Genomic DNA, 19790 nt, shown 5'->3' on the forward strand with positions numbered 1-19790 from the left:
CAAAAAAGAGATGGCAAGAGTGAATGTCGACATTCTAGGAATCAGCGAACTAAAATAGACTGGAATGGATGAATTTAACTCAGATGACCATCATATCTACTACTGCGGACAGGAATCCCTCAGAAGAAATGGAGTGGCCATCATGGTCAACAAAAGAGTCCGAAACGCAGTACTTGGATGCAATCTCAAAAACGACAGAATGATCTCTGTTTCCGAGGCAAACCATTCAATATCACAGTAATCCAAGTCTATGCCCCAGCCAGTAACGTTGAAGAAGCTGAAGTTGAGCAGTTCTATGAAGACCTACAAGACCTTTTAGAACTAACACGCAAAAAAGATGTCCTTTTCATTATAGGGGACTGGAATGCAAAAGTAGGAAGTCAAGAAACACCTGGAGTAACAGGCAAATTTGGCCTTGGAATACTGAATGAAGCAGGGCAAAGACTAATAGAATTTTGCCAAGAAAATGCACTGGTCATAACAAACACCCTCTTCCAACAACACAAGAGAAGACTCTACACATGGACATCACCAGATGGTCAACACCGAAATCAGATTGATTATATTCTTTGCAGCCAAAGATGGAGAAGCTCTATACAGTCAGCAAAAACAAGACCAGGAGCTGACTGTGGCTCAGACCATGAACTCCTTATTGCCAAATTCAGACTGAAATTGAAGAAAGCAGGGAAAACCACTAGACCATTCAGGTATGACCTAAATCAAATCCCTTATGATTATACAGTGGAAGTAAGAAATAGATTTAAGGGCCTAGATCTGATAGATAGAGTGCCTGATGAACTATGGAATGAGGTTCGTGACATTGTACAGGAGACAGGGATCAAGACCGTTCCCATAGAAAAGAAATGCAGAAAAGCAAAATGGCAGCCTTACAAATAGCTGTGAAAAGAAGAGAAATGAAAAGCAAAGGAGAAAAGGAAAGATATAAACATCTGAATGCAGAGTTCCAAAGAATAGCAAGAAGAGATAAGAAAGCCTTCTTCAGTGATCAATGCAAAGAAATAGAGGAAAACAACAGGATGGGAAAGACTAGGGATCTCTTCAAGAAAACCAGAGATACCAAAGGAACATTTCATGCAAAGATGAGCTCGATAAAGGACAGAAATGGTATGGACCTAACAGAAGCAGAAGATATTAAGAAGAGATGGCAAGAATACACAGAAGAACTATACAAAAAAGATCTTCATGACCCAGACAACCACGATGGTGTGATCACTGACCTAGAGCCAGACATCCTGGAATGTGAAGTCAAGTGGGCCTTAGAAAGCATCACTACGAACAAAGCTAGCGGATGTGATGGAATTCCAGTTGAGCTATTCCAAATCCTGAAAGATGATGCTGTGAAAGTGCTGCACTTAATATGCCAGCAAATTTGGAAAACTCAGCAGTGGCCACAGGACTGGAAAAGGTCAGTTTTCATTCCAATCCCAAGGAAAGGCAATGTCAAAGAATGCTCAAACTACCACACAATTGCACTCATCTCACACGCTAGTAAAGTAATGCTCAAAATTCTCCAAGCCAGGCTTCAGCAATGTGTGAACCGTGAACTTCCCAATGTTCAAGCTGGTTTTAGAAAAAGCAGAAGAACCATAGATCAAATTGCCAACATCTGCTGGATCATGGAAAAAGCAAGAGAGTTCCAGAAAAACATCTATTTCTGCTTTATTGACTATGCCAAAGCCTTGGACTGTGTGGATCACAAAAAACTGTGGAAAATTCTGAAAGAGATGGGAATACCAGACCACCTGACCTGCCTCTTGAGAAATTTGTATGCAGGTCAGGAAGCAACAGTTAGAACTGGACATGGAACAACAGACTGGTTCCAAATAGGAAAAGGAGTTCGTCAAGGCTGTATACTGTCACCCTGTTTATTTAACTTATATGCAGAGTACATCATGAGAAACGCTGGACTGGAAGAAGCACAAGCTGGAATCAAGACTGCCCGGAGAAATATCAATAAGCTCAGATATGCAGATGACACCACCCTTATGGCAGAAAGTGAAGAGGAACTAAAAAGCCTCTTGATGAAAGTGAAAGAGGAGAGTGAAAAAGTTGGCTTAAAGCTCAACATTCAGAAAACTAAGATCATGGCATCCGGTCCCACCACTTCATAGGAAATAGATGGGGAAACAGTGGAAACAGTGTCAGACTTTATTTTTTGGGGCTCCAAAATCACTGCAGATGGTGACTGCAGCCATGAAATTAAAAGACGCTTACTCCTTGGAAGGAAAGTTATGACCAACCTAGATAGCATATTCAAAAGCAGAGACATTACTTTGCCAACAAAGGTCCATCTAGTCAAGGCTATGGTTTTTCCAGTAGTCATGTATGGATGTGAGAGTTGGACTGTGAAGAAGGCTGAGCGCCGAAGAATTGATGCTTTTGAACTGTGGTGTTGGAGAAGACTCTTGAGAGTCCCATGGACTGCAAGGAGATCCAACCAGTCCATTCTGAAGGAGATCAGTCCTGGATGTTCATTGGAAGGACTGATGTTGGGGCTGAAACTCCAATACTTTGGCCACCTGATGCGAAGAGCTGATTCATTGGAAAAGACTCTGATGCTGGGAGGGATTGGGGGCAGGAGGAGAAGGGGACGACAGAGGATGAGATGGCTGGATGGCATCACTGACTCGATGGACATGAGTCTCAGTGAACTCCAGGAGTTGGCGATAGACAGGGAGGCCTGGCGTGCTGCGATTCATGGGGTCGCAAAGAGTTGGACACGACTGAGCAACTGATCTGATCTGATCTAGGTTGGTCATAACTTTCCTTCCAAGGAGTAAGCGTCTTTTAATTTTCTAGCTGTGGTTACCATCTGCAGTGATTTTGAAGCCCCCCAAAATAAAGTTGACACTGTTTCCACAGTTTCCCCGTCTATTTCCCATGAAGTGATGGGACCAGATGCCATGATCTTCGTTTTCTGAATGTTGAGTTTTGAGCCAACTTTTTCACTCTCCTCTTTCGCTTTCATCAAGAGGCTTTTTAGTTCCTCTTCACTTTCTGCGATAAGTGTGGTGTCATCTGCATATCTGAGCTTATTGATATTTCTCCCAGCAATCTTGACTCCAGCTTGTGCTTCTTCCAGCCCAGCATTTCTCATGATGTACTCTGCGTATAAGTTAAATAAGCAGGGTGACAATATACAGCCTTGACGTACTCCTTTTCCTATTTTGAACCAGTCTGTTGTCCATGTCCAGTTCTAACTGTTGATTCTAACTTTTTCAAGAGGCAGGTCAGTGGTGTGGTATTCCGATCTCTTGAAGAATTTTCCACAGTTTATTGTGATCCACACAGTCAAAGGCTTTGGCATAGTCAATAAAGCAGAAATAGATGTTTTTCTGGAACTCTCCTGCTTTTTCGATGATCCAGCGGATGTTGGCAATTTGATCTCTGGTTCCTCTGCCTTTTCTAAAACCAGTTTCAACATCTGGAAGTTCATGGTTCACATATTGCTGAAGCCTGGCTTGGAGAATTTTGAGCATTACTTTACTAGCATGTGAGATGAGTGTAATTGTGTGGTAGTTTTAGCATTCTTTGGTATTGCCTTTCTTTGGGATGGGAATGAAAACTGACCTTTTCCAGTCCTGTGGCCACTGCTGAGTTTTCCAAATTTGCTGGCATATTGAGTGCAGCACTTTCACAGCATCATCTTTCAGGACATTCACAAAAACATCACTCCTATCTCTTATCCATTGTGAAGACCTGTGAAAGTGAAAGTGTTAATTGCTCAATCACATTCAACTCTTTGCAACCCTGCAAAGCTTCTCTGTCCATGGAATTCTCTGGGCAAGAATACTACTGTGGGTAGCCATTTCCTTCTCCAGGGGATCTTCCCAACCCCATGATCGAACCTGGGTCTCGTACACTGCAGGCAGATTCTTTACCATCTGAGCCACCATGGAAGCCCCTGTAAAAACTACATAATCTACTTTAACCTTCCTCTGTTTAAAAGAAGAGTCTTTTAAGATACCTGAATTTCTCAGTATATTGCTATATCCTGTGAAAGGGACCTTATAGTTGTCATAAATCTGTAATTATGATTGGTAGACTTATGTAATAACTTTTTGCTCAAATAAATAACATTTAAATTGGCTGCTTTTTTCTCAAAAGTATAAATGCTTGCAGGATTTCTTCACTAAGCATGAAGAGCGTCATAATGTCCTTCTTGTTCCTTTATATTTAAAATAGCAATAAACCTATGATTCTGCTCCATTCCTTATTTAAGAGTTTGAGAGACTTTGTCTCATTTAAATTCACACTGCTAAGTGCTATGATGGAGTTTAAATGAAGAATCATAGCTGTCAAGAGGAAGTAACAGTTCTGTCTGAGAATGAGGACCTGAGAAAGCTTTACATAGGAGATGACATTTAAGATGCTGTGATGGAACAGTAAAATCTCTGCAAGCAAAAAAGAGAAGAAAGGATTGGGGAGAGAGCAGTTCAGGCAGAAGAAGCTGAAATGCCTTAAAAACATAAAGTACCATAAGTTTAAACAATATTGCCCATTTCAATGTGGTAAGGGATGGCAACTGGTTACTAAATGAATCTGGAAGAATTGATTGAGTCAGATCAAATGTGATATTAAACATTTTGGAGCTTTTTAAAATTTAAGTTGTGATATGCCAACAGATGTGTGTGAATCGAGAAGTAATGTGATTATCCATTTACTTAGAACTGTAAATAGCAGAAGGATGGAAGATATACTGAAGAGGAGAAAACCTAGATACAGAGATACCATTTAGGAAGCTACCTGATTAGTCTCTGTGAAAGAGGACAAGAACAGTAGTAATGAAAAGATAAAGAGATTGAGAATTCTAAAGACATTTCAGAAGTGTAATCCTCTAAAAATAGAAAATGAGGAAAAAGGTTGGATACCCCTAAGGTGTTGGTTACGGAAAGGGGTTACAGTATCTCTTTTTAATTTTACATTTGTAATATTTGCACTGTATACTGATGGACTGTTTCAGAGGTGAAAGAGGAGTAAATTAATTACTTGAAGTTTTCCCTAATTCTATTATTTGTGATTAAAAGTCTATAGCCATAAATGTAGCCTTAGTGGAAATCATCAACAACAATTAAAATATCCTATACTCGCTTTCCAGAGAAGGCAATGGCACCCCACTCCAGTACTTTTGCCTAGAAAATCCCATGGACGGAGGAGCCTGGTAGGCTGCAGTCCATGGGGTCTCGAAGAGTCAGACACAACTGAGCGACTTCACTTTCAGTTTTCACTTTCATGCATTAGAGAAGGAAATGGCAATCCACTCCAGTGTTCTTGCCTGGAGAATCCCAGGGACGGGGAAGCCTGGTGGGCTGCTGTCTACGGGGTCGCACAGAGTCGGACACGACTGAAGCGACTTAGCAGCAGCAGCAGCAGCAGCAGCATACTCTCTTTCTATGAGACCATCCCAACATTTCTACTCTAGAGAACTTTAATAATATTCTTGCCCTGGAATGCTCACCTTCCACCACAGTGACTTCCAACTTTACTCATATCTCAGAATGTAGCTATGTGAATAATATAACCACTTTTTTACATATGCAAAATGAGTCTTGGCTTTCAGTTCGGTTCAGTCACTCAGTTGTGTCCGACTCTTTGCGACCCCATGAACCGCAGCACACTAGGCCTCCCTGTCCATCACCAACTCCCAGAGTCTACCCAAACCCACGTCCATTGAGTCAGTGATGCCATCGAACCATCTCATCCTCTGACATCCCCTTCTCCTCCTGCCCTCAATCTTTCCCAGTATCAGGGTCTTTTCAAATGAGTCAGCTCTTCGCATCAGGTGGCCAAAGTATTGGAGTTTCAGCTTCAACAGTCCGTCCAATGAACACCCAGGACTGATCTCCTTTAGGATGGACTGGTTGGATCTCCTTGCAGTCCAAGTGACTCTAAAGAGTCTTCTCTGATGCCACAGTTCAAAAACACCAATTCTTCAGTGCTGAGCTTTCTTTATAGTCCAACTCTCACATCCATACATAACCACTGGAAAACCCATAGCCTTGACTAGATGGAACTTTGTTGACCTTTGTTTTGGCTTTACAGAGGATCAATAATTGAACATTATAAGATGTTTCTGTAATCCCCTCATTCACTCTTTATTTATCAATTGTTCCCATCCTCTGAATCATTTCTCTTTAATTCCAATTTTATTATTTTTGTCTTTAAGTTTCACTCACTTTTATGGTAAACATTTTTGGTAATATTTTTCATGAAGGATAAATTATGAAAATAAATGATACAAAGTAAGCCATTGATGTGTTACATCATTGGGATAAATGATGCTAGGTAATTTTAGAGCTCTAGTTTGATAAAAGTCGCTAACTCAAGCAACAAGGCTTAGCATTAAGGTGTTTTAAATTGTTATACATTCAGATTTAATTTTAGAGAAGTTATGATCATGGAATATGCATCAACAAAATAAATTGATAAATTATCTTCATCTCCGGCCAACCACATTATATAATTTTCCAAGATGTGAATTTTAATGTAATGCAGGGAAGCTTTATTCTCTGAGCTATCTGTAATACTTGTTATCAGAGACAGATCTTGTCAGCATTTTGATTTTTATTATAAATTCCAAACTATTAACAGAAACAAAAAAATCAACACCAATTTATAAAAGAAGTAGGAGAAGAGAAAAACATGTATATTTCTACATATTTTGGAGTCATTCAAAATGAAAAATAATTTTCTCTGCAAGGGCAAGACAGAAGTGGGTGTTTTGAATGCATATTGTTGAGATAAGCAAACCATTTGGTTCTAGAAGATGGGGGCTATATTGAATAATTGTGTGCATTTGTGTGTGCTCAGTCTCTCAGTCATATCTGACTCATTGTGGCCCCATGAACCCCCTGGCCCACCAGGCTGCTCTGTCCATGGAATTTTCCAGGCAAGAAGACTGGAGTGTGTTGCCATTTCCTACTCAAAGGGATCTTCCCAACCCAGGGATTTATTGACAGATATTTATTGAAGTTCTATCTCTGTGTCAGGCACTGGGATTACAGCCATGTACAAAACTGATAAAAATCCCTGCCCTCATAGAGCTAAACTTCAAGGTGTGGTAAATGTTATAGAGGTAAATGCAGACTGTTAAAAGAACCCATTCAACATAAACCCAATAGTTGTCTAATCATTTGTTCAAATATCTCTTGGAAAGGGCTAGGAAACTGACTTCCGCTATGTTTCCTCAGGAGTGAGTTCAGGCGGTAGTAGACTAGAGAGCCTGCAAATGATGGAGCAGGGTTTTGTTTATGCCTGAAGACCCTGTACCTTGCAATTATATTTTTTGCAATGTGTAACCACCACATTGATGAGGTGCACTTAAGTTAGTTAAGGATGTCTCTTGCACAAACCTAGACTGGAATACATACAGGAATGTGCTGGCATTGCCTATATGGATGTAAGCATGCTTCAAAATGGAAAAAAAGACAGAAATTTTTTTAGCATAATGATGTATAGAAAATATATAAGACAACAAGGGAGTTGATCCTTGAGAAAACTGGCACAGTTTACTGATATGTTTTGTTGTAGTGAGGCATAATTATCAGGAAACATGTAATGAGCACTTATTCCATATGGGCAGTTTTAAGCCCTCTACATGTTCTAGTACAGGTGTGGGATATCTATGTGTGACTGTGAATACTAGGTGTAAATAATCTAACCTCATGTATTCTTTGAAAACCACAGAGATACAGATATTGAATAACAAAATGGGAAAAGATGACTTCTAAACGAAAGAGATGAGATGAATCTTATAGAGGATATGATTGAAGCTGAAACAATTGAAAGCAACATAGCTTAAAAAAGCTAAGAACTGTTTTCATTAACATGACTGCATTCTAGGAAATTCTTGCCCCAGAAAATAAAGTTACAAATAATTTTTTTGTTTGCTTTAAGAATGTCCTGAAAATCTACAGATCGGAACAAAAGACTACTCACACAGCCTTCATCAGTGTAAATAGCTCCCTTTCCAGAACAAGAGATCACTCAAATGACTATTCAAATGGCTTTACCCTTCAAGTATGGCTTCATAATCCTTGCCTCACGTTATCAACAATCCTATCATTTGCCTATCCTGAAGTTTGCCCTATCCAATCAGACCCACTACCTCACATTGAAAGACATACTCTAAAATTAGTCCAGAGGATCAAACATATCCACTTTGGCAGATACTTTGAACTGAAGTCACTTACATAGCAAAGGACATTTGCAGATGTAATTAAGGTTACAAACCTGGGGAAATTACCCTGGATTATCTTGGTGGGCCCAATCTAATTACAGGTGTCCTCTGTCTACGGTCAGAGGGAGATGTAAAAATTGAAGAAGGGTCAAGAGAAATGAAACTTTGCTGGCTTTAAAGACAGAGGAGGGACTTCCCTGGTGGTTCAGTGGTTAAGACTTCATCTTCCAGTGCAAGGGGTGTGGGTTCGAACTCTGGTCAGGGAGCTAAGATTCCACATGCCTTGGGGCCAAAAAACCAAAACATAAAGCGGAAGCTATATTGCAACAAATTCAATAAAGACTTTAAAAATACTTCAAGTTAAAAAAAAAAAATCTTTGAAAAAAAGAGACAAAGGAAAGAGACCATGAGCCAAGAAATGTGGGCAATATCTAGAAGCTAGAAACATTGGGGAAACAGATTCTTTCCTAAATCCCCCAGAAAGAAACACAACTCTTTCAACACCTTGCTTTTAGTTCAGTGACGACCATGTTTGACCTCTGACCTATAAAACTATAAAATACTAAACTTGTGGATTTGTTTAGCTATAAAATTTGTGGTGATTTGTTATGGAAGCATAGAAAACTAATACATGGTACGATGTAAAAGTTCATCATTTTTGTGTATTGATACCCAATAGAACCAGCGACACCATTTGTTAAGAAGACTATGCCTTCCCTATTGATTTACATATTTGTTGAAAATCAATTGATCTCATAGATATGCCTATTTCTGGACTCTTCTTTACATTTCATTAATCGACATATGTATATATGCATAGTGTTATTATAATATTAGCATTGTAATATATAATAAGGATTTTCCTACTTATTAGAATTAACAGAAGCTAGGCATAATCTATTCTATTCATCTTTTTATATTACAACTATCATTTTTATACTTTGTATAAATTTTCCTTTGGGGTATCATTAGAAACTCATGGTCTTTTAAAAATTCAGTGAGTTCTAATTTAACATGATTATTATAATTTTTTATTATCAAATTGACTCAACTTGGTTAAGGGAACATCCTTAAACTGGCCTGTTTTGCTTGTTTAGAGTTCCCTTTAATGATCCCAAGAACATCTGACTTTCTTTAAAAAAAAAAAAAAATTCTGGATGCTTCTCATTTTTTTCCTGCTGCAGGACATGACATTCACTATCCTCAGAAACCTCAGTTTCCTCTAGAAGAGAATGACATTAGAGATCAAAGTACGGGCCCAGAGGTGGGTTTTATAAGCATGGTGGTAAGCAAAAGTGCTTCTTCTGTGGCTGCACTGGACAGCCACAGTAAAGACTGCTTTTTATGGCTCGCATTGGTAGTTTCAGTTTAACACATTCTGTCATTGTACTTTACTTATTGTTGTATGGTTCCATCAATCACTAAGACTTTCCTCACACTGGCACTTCTAACAAAACAAAACAAAATAAAAGCCAGAAGTAGGATATCATTTTTCATCTTATACACTGGAGATTAAGAAGATTGATGATGCTCAGTGTAGGCCAGAGGGAAGGGAAACAAGACATTCCCATCAACTGCTGGTGGTAGTATAAACCGGAATTACATTTTTAAAGAACAAGTTGGTAACATCTACTGATAGCGAAACACTTGTTGACTTAGAAATTCCATTTTTAGAAATTTTTCTTACATATAAACTCATATACAAGTACGTATGATTACTGCAACATTGCTTGACATAGTATATAACAGGAAACCATCTAATGTCATCATGAGAGAACTCATCAAATAAATTATGGTTCAGCCATAAGATAAAATGCTATGGAACCACTAAAAAAAATGCATTTCCATGGAAAAATGCCTAAGATACATTTTTGGGTGAAAAAGTAAGCTAAAGAAAAGTTAGTTTATTTTGATCCCTTGTGTGTGTATGTGTACATATACACATATACACATACGGATCATATAGATATACATGTTTGCATTCTAATAGCAAATGTCGGGATATACAAGAAACAATGGTTTTACCTTAGGAAATTTGAATAGGGAAGATCAGAGAGAGGAAGACTTTTACTCCCTTTTTTATAATCTTTTGTAACAGATTAAATATAACACTTTAAAAAATACTGTCAAATTAAAACAGGGAATAGAAAAGAAGGTTGTGATTACAGTGTAGCAACTTTCTAACAAAGAATTAGCTAGTGAAAGATGCTTTGGAATCTTATTAAGCCTAGGTTGAAACATGAAGACCTATGACATTTATTTACTGGAGATGGAATCCATGGGAAAGAGCTATGATGGGAGAGCTTATATTATCACTGGCATGTGGAATAGCAATGCACCAATATTTCGGCACTTAGTGAAGAAACTCCAAAAGATAAACGAGTATATATGACTGTGGCAAAGTACATGGTAGTCATGGAGGCGGGGGAGGCTATCTATTTTCAGCTGGAGACAGCTGTACATGTGTACCCTGCAAAAGAGTGTTTGTGGCATTTTAGGAGAAACCCTTTTACTTCTTCACAAGATTGAAACAACCTGAGGGAAAAAGCCGTACCAATGCAGGAAATCCATGAGGTGGTAAGTTGACAGTGCAAGTCTGAGAAGGAGGAACCAATCACTCCTGTTGGTGGATGGGGTCCAGTGTCACCATAGGAGGATGAAGCAGAAGAGGAGAGTGATAATGAACTCTCAAGTGTAACAGGTGGTGTGCCTAAGGACTGTCCTGAGACGATCCTATATTCTTGGGGAGAATTGTTAGGAAGATGGTACAGTAACCTTGGTGCATAACAGAAAGGGCTATCTGCTGTGGGAAAGAGTGGTGTTCCTGAAGCATTGAAGGAAGAGGTAATGATAAGCAGGCTGCCATGACAACCAGGCAATGCTGGATAGATATCAATTTCTTATCACAGTGAACTAAGCCTAGGAGAGTGATATTCATCACACATTTCTTGCATATAATTAAAGATACCAGAAGACATGGCCAGGAATTGCTCTACAAGATCTGCAAGGCCTACTCTATGATGAAGACATTCATCAAGAACAGTTTTTTCTTGCTGCTGTATCGCTGCAGCATATGCCAGAGGAACAGTATTCTGTGTTTTGGTGAAAATCAGGAATGACTATTTATGAGACTTCTACAAAAACAGCTTTGAAGACCATCACTGCAAATTCTGTCAGTTAGAGAGACTGTCAAGGGCAGTCACTGGACCTGCACAATCACTTTTCTGATCTGAACCTGGAAGCTCATATGTATGAACCCCAGTGGCTTCTGACTCCTTTTACTGTCAAGTTCCCACTCTGCATGGTCTTCTCTATCATTGACTTACTACTTTGTGAAGGATTGAACATAATCTTTCATGTAGCCTTGGCTCTCCTAAAGACCTAAAAGAGAGATTTTCTGTAAGCTGAATTTGAAGGTACTTAGAAGGAAATGGCAACCCACTCCAGTGTTCTTGCCTGGAGAATCCCAGGGACGGGGGAGCCTGGTGGGCTGCCGTCTATGGGGTCACACAGAGTCGGACACGACTGAAGTGACTTAGCTTAGCTTAGCTAAAAGTTCTTCAGAGCTCAGCTTTTTAGAGTTAATTAGAGATGGCAGAGTAGGAGGGAGGCTCAAGAAGGAGGGAATATATGTACACATATAGCTGATTCACATTGTTGTACAGCAGAAACTAATACAACATTGTAAAGCAATAATTCTTCAACTATTAAAAAATTAAGTTATTCAGAGATACAAGGCAGAGAAAAATGTAAGAAGGTTAATGGAGCAGACTTTCAATATTAAGATATCAACTAAGAAACTGAGGAAAAAAGAGAAAGGATATCAATGTGAGAGTCATCTGCAACAGGAAGACCCAGTGGATCTATAGTTTGTATATTTGCAGGTAACTCTCCTCTTGAGTTTATACTAGGAATCTTCATAAGCTGAGAGAAAGAGAGGGAAAAGGAAAGAGAGAAAGTGGATATCAACCACCTTCAAAAATGAGAAAAAAGGAAAATGACAAAGTACTGTTTTAGCTGTGCAAGGTCACATCCTAATCTACTTTAATCTTTTCCTCCATAGTATATTATATCCTTCAAGATCCCAAAGAAAAGCAATGATTTAGTCAAATATTTGGTTAAACATAGTAACTAGTTATATTTGTTCAACTCTATCACTAATAGTGTCAAGTTCCTGCTGCTGCTGCTGCTGCTAAGTCACTTCAGTCGTGTGTGACTCTGTGTGACCCCATAGGCGGCAGACACCAGGCTCCCCCGTCCCTGGGTCAAGTGGAGAGCACTCTAAATGTCCAATACTTAAATTTTAAAACAACTTAAAATGTTCATTGCCTCATACCAAGCTTCACATTTATATGATGCATAAAAGTTATAAATGTCTGTAGTACTTCGAAACATTTAGTGTTGATCAATTTGCAAAAGTTTTTAAACAATTTAAAGAACATTGCCAAACAAGCAAAGTGTGCCTGATGGACTAAAAATGAATTAGAAAGAAAAAAACTGAAATGGTAGAAAAAAATTTTAACACATTTTTTTGTTGTTACTTTTCTTATATGTACTTTTTTTCATATATTATGAAAGCAAGGCATAACATTACAATAGAAAGCAAAAAGAATACTATGAGCCCCCTAATTCTGTCTATCCACAGATATTAATAGTAGAATTTAACAATGTGGTAGAGCTTTGTTCCTAAACACACACTTCTCTTTCCTCTGAACACAATTATCTTTCATCCTAAGGAGCCCTGTCATTCCTGTCACCAGAGTCTTAATGTTATAGTTTTTAAACCTGAAGGAGGAAAAGGAAGGCTGAAGGATCCAAAAGGAGCATAGTATAAAGAGGCAAAATGACTGAAATGAAACTTCATACTTCACAGTTTCGCTTTGGATTAATTCTGAGGCCTAAAAACTACCACATAGCTACTCAATAACTGTTTGTCAAACAAACAAATGTGTCAACAAGCAAAATCGATTTAATACATATCGATTAATATTTAATGTTCAATTTCTCATAAGAATGTTATTTCTATCTTCAGGATAAAAATTTTAAACAGCTTTCAGCTCCTGACACATTTTTCTTGGGCCTGACACTGTCTCTTTCTGTTTCAGCTCTGTTGTATCACCATATCTGAACCAACCACTCTGAGGTAACTAGCACGTTATCACTTTACATTTTCCTCACTTCCTTAATCCTGTAACAGACATGAATATTTTGTTTAATCCAATGCACTTCAGTTGTTGCTCATGTGAAGAATAGATACCTTATCATTGGGATTTGGTTTGAGGGCATTCAGCTCCTGACATATTTATCTTGGGCCTGACACTGGCCCTTTCTGTTTCAACTCTGTTGTATCACCATATCTGAACCAACCACTCTGAGGTAAGTAGCACGTTATCTCTATCACAGTAACTGGCCTGAATATTAAGAATCTAGAAATGCCTTTAAAACACAAAGCAGCCATTCCTTATCTATATCCCAAATCATCAAATGTTTTCATATATTCTCTTTAAAATTTTTAAACTTCTTTAAAAATGCTTTATTGTATTCACACGTAAAAAAGAGGATAATAAGTAACCCAAAATTAAGCACCACTGCTTCTTACTTCAAAGAATGTCCTTTAGATTTCCTATTGTTTGCAAACTGTATATATATAAAGTAAAAGTGAAGTTGCTCAGTCGTGCCCAACTCTTTGTGACCCCGTGGGATTCTCCAGGCAAGAATACTGGAGTGGGTTGCCATTTCCTTCTCCAGGGGATCTTCCAGACCCAGGGATTGAACCCAGGTCTCCCGCGTTGCAGGCAGACCCTTTAACCTCTGAGCCACCAGGGCAGACATATATATAAAAAATACACATCAAATACTCCAGTAGGAACAATAACAATTATTTAAGAACTTCAATAAGTAATACTTTTGCCTAATGTACAATGTAACAATGTTCATTATAAAGAAATTTCTCCCTTTTTAAAAACATTTTCATTTATTTATTTTTGGTTGTACTGGATCTTCACTGCTGCGCACTGGCTTTCTCTAGTTATGGAGAGTGGGGGCTCCTCTCTAGCTGCAGTGCACAATCTTACTGTGCTGGCTTCTTGTGTTGTGGAGCGCAGGCTCTAGAGAGTAGTTGCGGCACACAGGCTCAGCTGCCCCACAGTATGTGAAATCTTCCCAGAGCAGGGACTGAATCCTGTGTCACCTGCACTGGCAGATGGAATCTTAACCACTGGATCACCAGGGAAGTCCATGAAGAAGTTTTAACACGGAGGAGAACATTCCCCCGCAACCCCAGAAACTTTAAGAAAATATATTATTCTTCAAGAACATTTACGGTTTCTGAATGTTTGACTTTCAAACACCAAGCACAGATTTTAGTCTTTCAAACACCAAGAACAATTTTCAGTCTTTTTCCCTTGAGGATGATGTTACCTGGGAGTTCGTTATATACAGCCCTTATCATGTAGAGACAGTTCCCTTCTATCTCTAGTTTAATGAGGGTTTTTATCATGAAGAAATGCTGGATTTGTCAAATGCTTTTTCAACATCAGTTGAGATGGACATATGGTTCTCCTCCTTTATTCTATAATGTGGTGAATTATACTGATTGACTTTTATATGTTGAACTACACTTGCATTTCTGGGATAAATCCCCCTTGGTCTTGGTGTGTGATCTTTTTAACATGCTGCTGAATTCTATTTGCTAGCATTTTATTGAAGAATTTTATATCTACTTTCACTAGGAATATTGGCCCACAGTTTTCTTGTAGTGTCTTTTTGACTAGCTTTAGTATCAGGATAATTATAGCTTCATAAAATGAGTTAAGAAGTATTCTTTCCTCTTCTAAATATTGGAAGAGTTTGAGAAGTAATCATGTTAATTCTTTAAATGTTTGTAGAATTCACCAATGCAGTTATGTGGTCCTAGGCTTTTCTGTGTTGTGAGATTTCCAACTGCTGATCCAATCTCCTTATTTGTTATAGGTCGATTTAGATTTTCTATTTCTTCTTTAGTTAGTTTGGGTAGTTTGTGTGTTTGTTATAGGGGCTTCCCTGCTGTCTCAGATGACAAAGAATATACCTGCGATGTGGGAGACTCAGGTTCAGTCCCCGGGTTGGGAAGATTCCCCTGGAGGAGGGATTGGCTACCCACTCCCATGTTTGTTATAATACTTTTTATTTCTGTAAAGTCAGTGATAATATCCCCTATTTAATTTCTGATTTTAGAATTTGAGTATTTTCTCTTTTTTCTTAATCTTTAGATTGGTCCAGTTTGTTGTTGTATTTTTTTTCTTTCAAACAATCAATTTTTGGCTTCATTGAGCCTCTCTATTGCTTTTCTAGTCTCCATTTCATTTATTTCTACTCCAATTCTTGTTATTTCTTTCCTCTTTGTGGCTTCAAATTCAATTGAATTTAACATACTCAGGAATTAATTTTTTCTAAAATGCAAGAATAAATAATAATCTCTGAGTCATCGGGCAAAGAGCAACCTATTTGTTAGATTTACTTTTTAAATCCATGTGAACAGCTCTCATATAATTTGCAAAAGAATATTACTATGTCATTATGAAGATACTATATTTAGAAAAGGGCAAAGGTCATGAGGGAAAACTACCATACTTTGAATGTTAAGGCTATCTTGTAGTTTATGAGACTTGTGCCAGGCTGAAAGAAAGTAGTACAAGGGGCCTCTGGGATGTTTACAGAAAAAACTAAAATCAAGCCTCTCATTTTTAGACCATCATGTTATCATGAGACACATCCGAACTTGGTCTGTTTCTGAAGAAAACAAGCATGACAAGCACTCTCTCATATCCCATGAACACTGACTTCTCCCTGGAGAGAAGAACATGGGTTGATGTCACTACTATAATATGCGTTTCACAACTCTCCCCCGAACATATGGCTCCTATGTCCCTAAGACTGGCTCTACTCAGAATAGTTGCCTTCTGCCACGTATGACAAACCCACAGCTAATATCATTTTAAACAGTGAAAAGCTGAAAGCATTTCATCTAAGATCAAGAACAAGACAAGGATATCCATTCTCACCACTCTTATTCAACATAGTTTTGGAAGTCCTAGTCAAAGAAATCAGAAAATAAAAAGAAATAAAAGGGATATAAATTAGAAAAGAAGTAAAATTGTTTGCTTAAGACATGATACTTTACATAGAAAATCCTAAATGCTACCAGAAAACTATTAGAGATAGTCAATAAATTCAGTAAAGTTGCAGGATACAAAATTAATACACAGAAATCTCTTGTATTTCTTATACACTACAATTAAAGATCAGGAAAGGAAATTAAGGAAACAATCTCATTTACCATTTAATCAAAAAGCATAAAATACCTAGGAAGAAACCTATCTAAAAAGACAAAAGACCTGTACTCTGAAAACTATAAGATACTGATGAAAGAAATCAAAGATGACACAAACAGATGGAAAGATATACCATGTTCTTGAACTTGTAGAATCAATAGTGTCAAAATGACTATACTACCCAAGGCAATGTACAGATTTAATGCAATCCCTATCAAATTACCAATGGAATTTGTACAGAACTAGAACAAAAACTCAAAAATTTGTACAGAAACATGAAAGACTTTGAATAGCCAAAGCAACCCTGAGAAAGAAAAACAATGCTGGAGCAATCAGGCTCCCTGGTTTCAGACTATATTACAAAGCTATGGTAATTAAAAGAGTATGGTACTGTCACCAGAAAAAAGAAAACCACCAGAAATATATTCAATGGGACAGGCTAGACAGTCCAGAAATAAACCCATACACCTATGGTTAATTAATCTATGACCAGAAAGGCAAGAATACACAATGGAGAAAAGATAGTCTCTTCAGTAAGTGACGCTGGGAAAATTGGACAGCTACATGTAAAAGAATGAAATTAGAAAATTCTCTAACACCATACACAAAACTAAACTCAAAATGGATTAAAGACTTAAATGTAAGGCTGAACACTATAAAACTCTTAGAAGAAAACATAGGCAGAAAACTCTCTGACATAAATCACAACAGGATCTTTTTTGATCCATTACTCCTAGAGTAATGAAAATAAAAACAAAAGCAAATGGGGACTAACTAAACTTTTTATTTGCATAGCAAAGAAAATCATAAATGAAACAAAAAGACAACCATCAGAATGGGAGAAAATATTTGCAAATGAAGCAACTGACAAGGGGCTTAATCTCCAAAATATACAAACAGTTCATGCAGTTCAATATCAAAAAATAACCCAATCAAAAAATTGGCAGAAGACCTAAACAGACATTTCTCCAAAGAAGACGTACAGATGGCCAAAAAGCACATGAAAAGATGCTCAGCATCACTTATTATTGTTATTGTTTATTCACTAAGTCGTGTCTGACTCTCTCCAACCCCATGGAGTGTAGCCTGCCAGGCTTCTCCAACCATGGGATTTCCCACGCAAGAATACTTGAGTGGATTACCATTTCCTTCTCCAGTGGGTTGTCATTTTCTTCTCACTACTTATTAGAGGAATACAAATCCAAACTATAATGAAGTATTACCTCATATCAGTCAGAACTGCCATTATCAAAAAAAATTCTACAAACAGTAAATGCTGGAGAAGATGTGGAAGAAAGGAAACCTACACTGTTGTTGGAAATGTAAATTCATTCAACTATGGAGGACTGTATGGAGGTTCCTTAAAAAGCTAAAAATAGAGCTACCATAGGTCCAGCGATCCCACTCCTGAGCATATATCTGAAGAATACCATAATTCAAAAAGATATATGTACCTTAATGTTCCTTGTAACACTATTTACAATAGCTCAGATATGGAGGCAAACTAAATGTCCATCGACAGAGGATTGAATAAACAAGATGTGGTACACATATACAATGGAATATTACTAAGTCATAGAAAAGAATGAAATAACGCCATTTGCAGCAACATGGATGGATCTACAGATTATCATACTATAAGTGAAGTAAGTCAGACACAGAAAGACAAATAGCATATGATGTTGCTTATATGTGAAATCTAAAATAATGATACAAATTAACTTATTTGCAAAGCAGAAACAGACTCAAAAACTGACTTCAGAAACAGACTTATGGTTACCAAAGCAGGAAACGTAGGGGCAAGGGATAAATTAGGAGTTTGGGATTAATATACACACACAAATATGTATAAAAAAGAAAATCAACAGGGACCTACTGTACAACACAGGGAATTCTACTCAATATTATGTAATAATCTATATGGGAAAGGAATATGAAAAGAATAAACATATGTATAACTGATTCACTTTGCTGTACACCTGAAACTAACACAACATTGTAAACCAACTATATGCCAACATAAAATAAAAATTAAATTAAAAAATAAGTAAAGATTTGAATACTGCCCCCTCCCACTCAGAAAAAACAATAGTTGCCTTCTCTCTGTTTTCATTTGCATCTCCCACTTGGCTTACATTTCACTTTACCTGACCAGGATCACCTCCATCACCAGGTGTCTCATCCTACCCACTCACTTCCTAATTTTCCCAGTGTTTCCTATGCTTTATTAACTATGATCATTCAGAGACCCAAAGTCATATCTAATGGGTTGTAATCAGAAAATCACCATCAATGATTTTCTATTATTCTCAGTAGATGACTTAAGGGAAATCAAGAAAAGCATGAAAGGACATCCTAAGTGGTTAAGTGTGGTTAATAGATAGCAATACTTACCCCAATTAGGAGCTTTCTACAGAAAATAAGGAGAAGGAAATGGCAACCCACTCCAGTATTCTTGCCAGGAGAATCCCATGGACAGAGGAGCCTGATGGGCTACAGTCCACAGGGTCGCAAAGAGTCGGATACGACTGGGCGACTTCACTTTCACTTTCACTTTCTACAGAAAATAATGAAACATTGGTTTAAACAGTAAAGGCATTTATCACCTTAGATGACAAGAAGCTCATAGTAAGTATACTCCAGGTTTAATCCATCGGCTCATTAGCATTATCTAAGACAGGTTCTTTTCATTTTCTTCTGTGTGATCTCATTGTGTTAGCTTTGTTTTCAAGCTGGCTCCTTTCTGGTAGCAAGATGACGTAGCAGGTCTAGTTATCTTCAGACATGGTAGTGTCCAGGGCATTTGCCTCTTCCTTGAGTGTATCTCTTTTATTTTAAGAATGAAGGTTTTTAAGATTATATTTAAAATTATTTACATCTTTGTGCTGCTGACCTTTTTCATCTTTCCAACCTTCAACGGCATCCATTAAAAACAAAATGTCTATGTAAAATACTTTAATAACATTCATGGAACTGTTGCTGAATGAGGTGGGGGTTTTTAGGGGTGGGGTGGGCAGTGAGGTGCACAGGCTACTGGAAGGTGAGACGCTACTGGGGCTTAAGTCCAATAAGAACAGAATATAGAACCAGGAACAAAAGTTTTGATTCAAAATTTCTTGACCTCTCATTTTTTTTTAACCTCCTTACTTCTAAAAGATTTGTATTCTATAAATTACCTTGGTTAAGCTTTCTTAATCTTATATTCTAAAATGTCTCCATTAATCAATAACCACCACTGTACCACCTCCAAAATATCCATTAAGCATTTCATTCACTAA

At 37.7% G+C, this 19790-nt stretch overlaps 1 pseudogene; it reads left to right on the forward strand.

Annotated features, from left to right (window-relative positions):
- The first annotated feature begins 10334 nt into the window (after nt 1-10334).
- LOC147343979 (rab GTPase-activating protein 1-like) lies at nt 10335-13347 on the forward strand (annotated as a pseudogene).
- The last annotated feature ends 6443 nt before the right edge of the window (nt 13348-19790 follow it).

This window comes from Bos grunniens, chromosome 26 (genome assembly GCF_055505025.1).
Source record: "Bos grunniens cultivar Pamir isolate PY7600 chromosome 26, Bosgru_T2T1.0, whole genome shotgun sequence".
Classification (NCBI taxonomy): domain Eukaryota; kingdom Metazoa; phylum Chordata; class Mammalia; order Artiodactyla; family Bovidae; genus Bos; species Bos grunniens.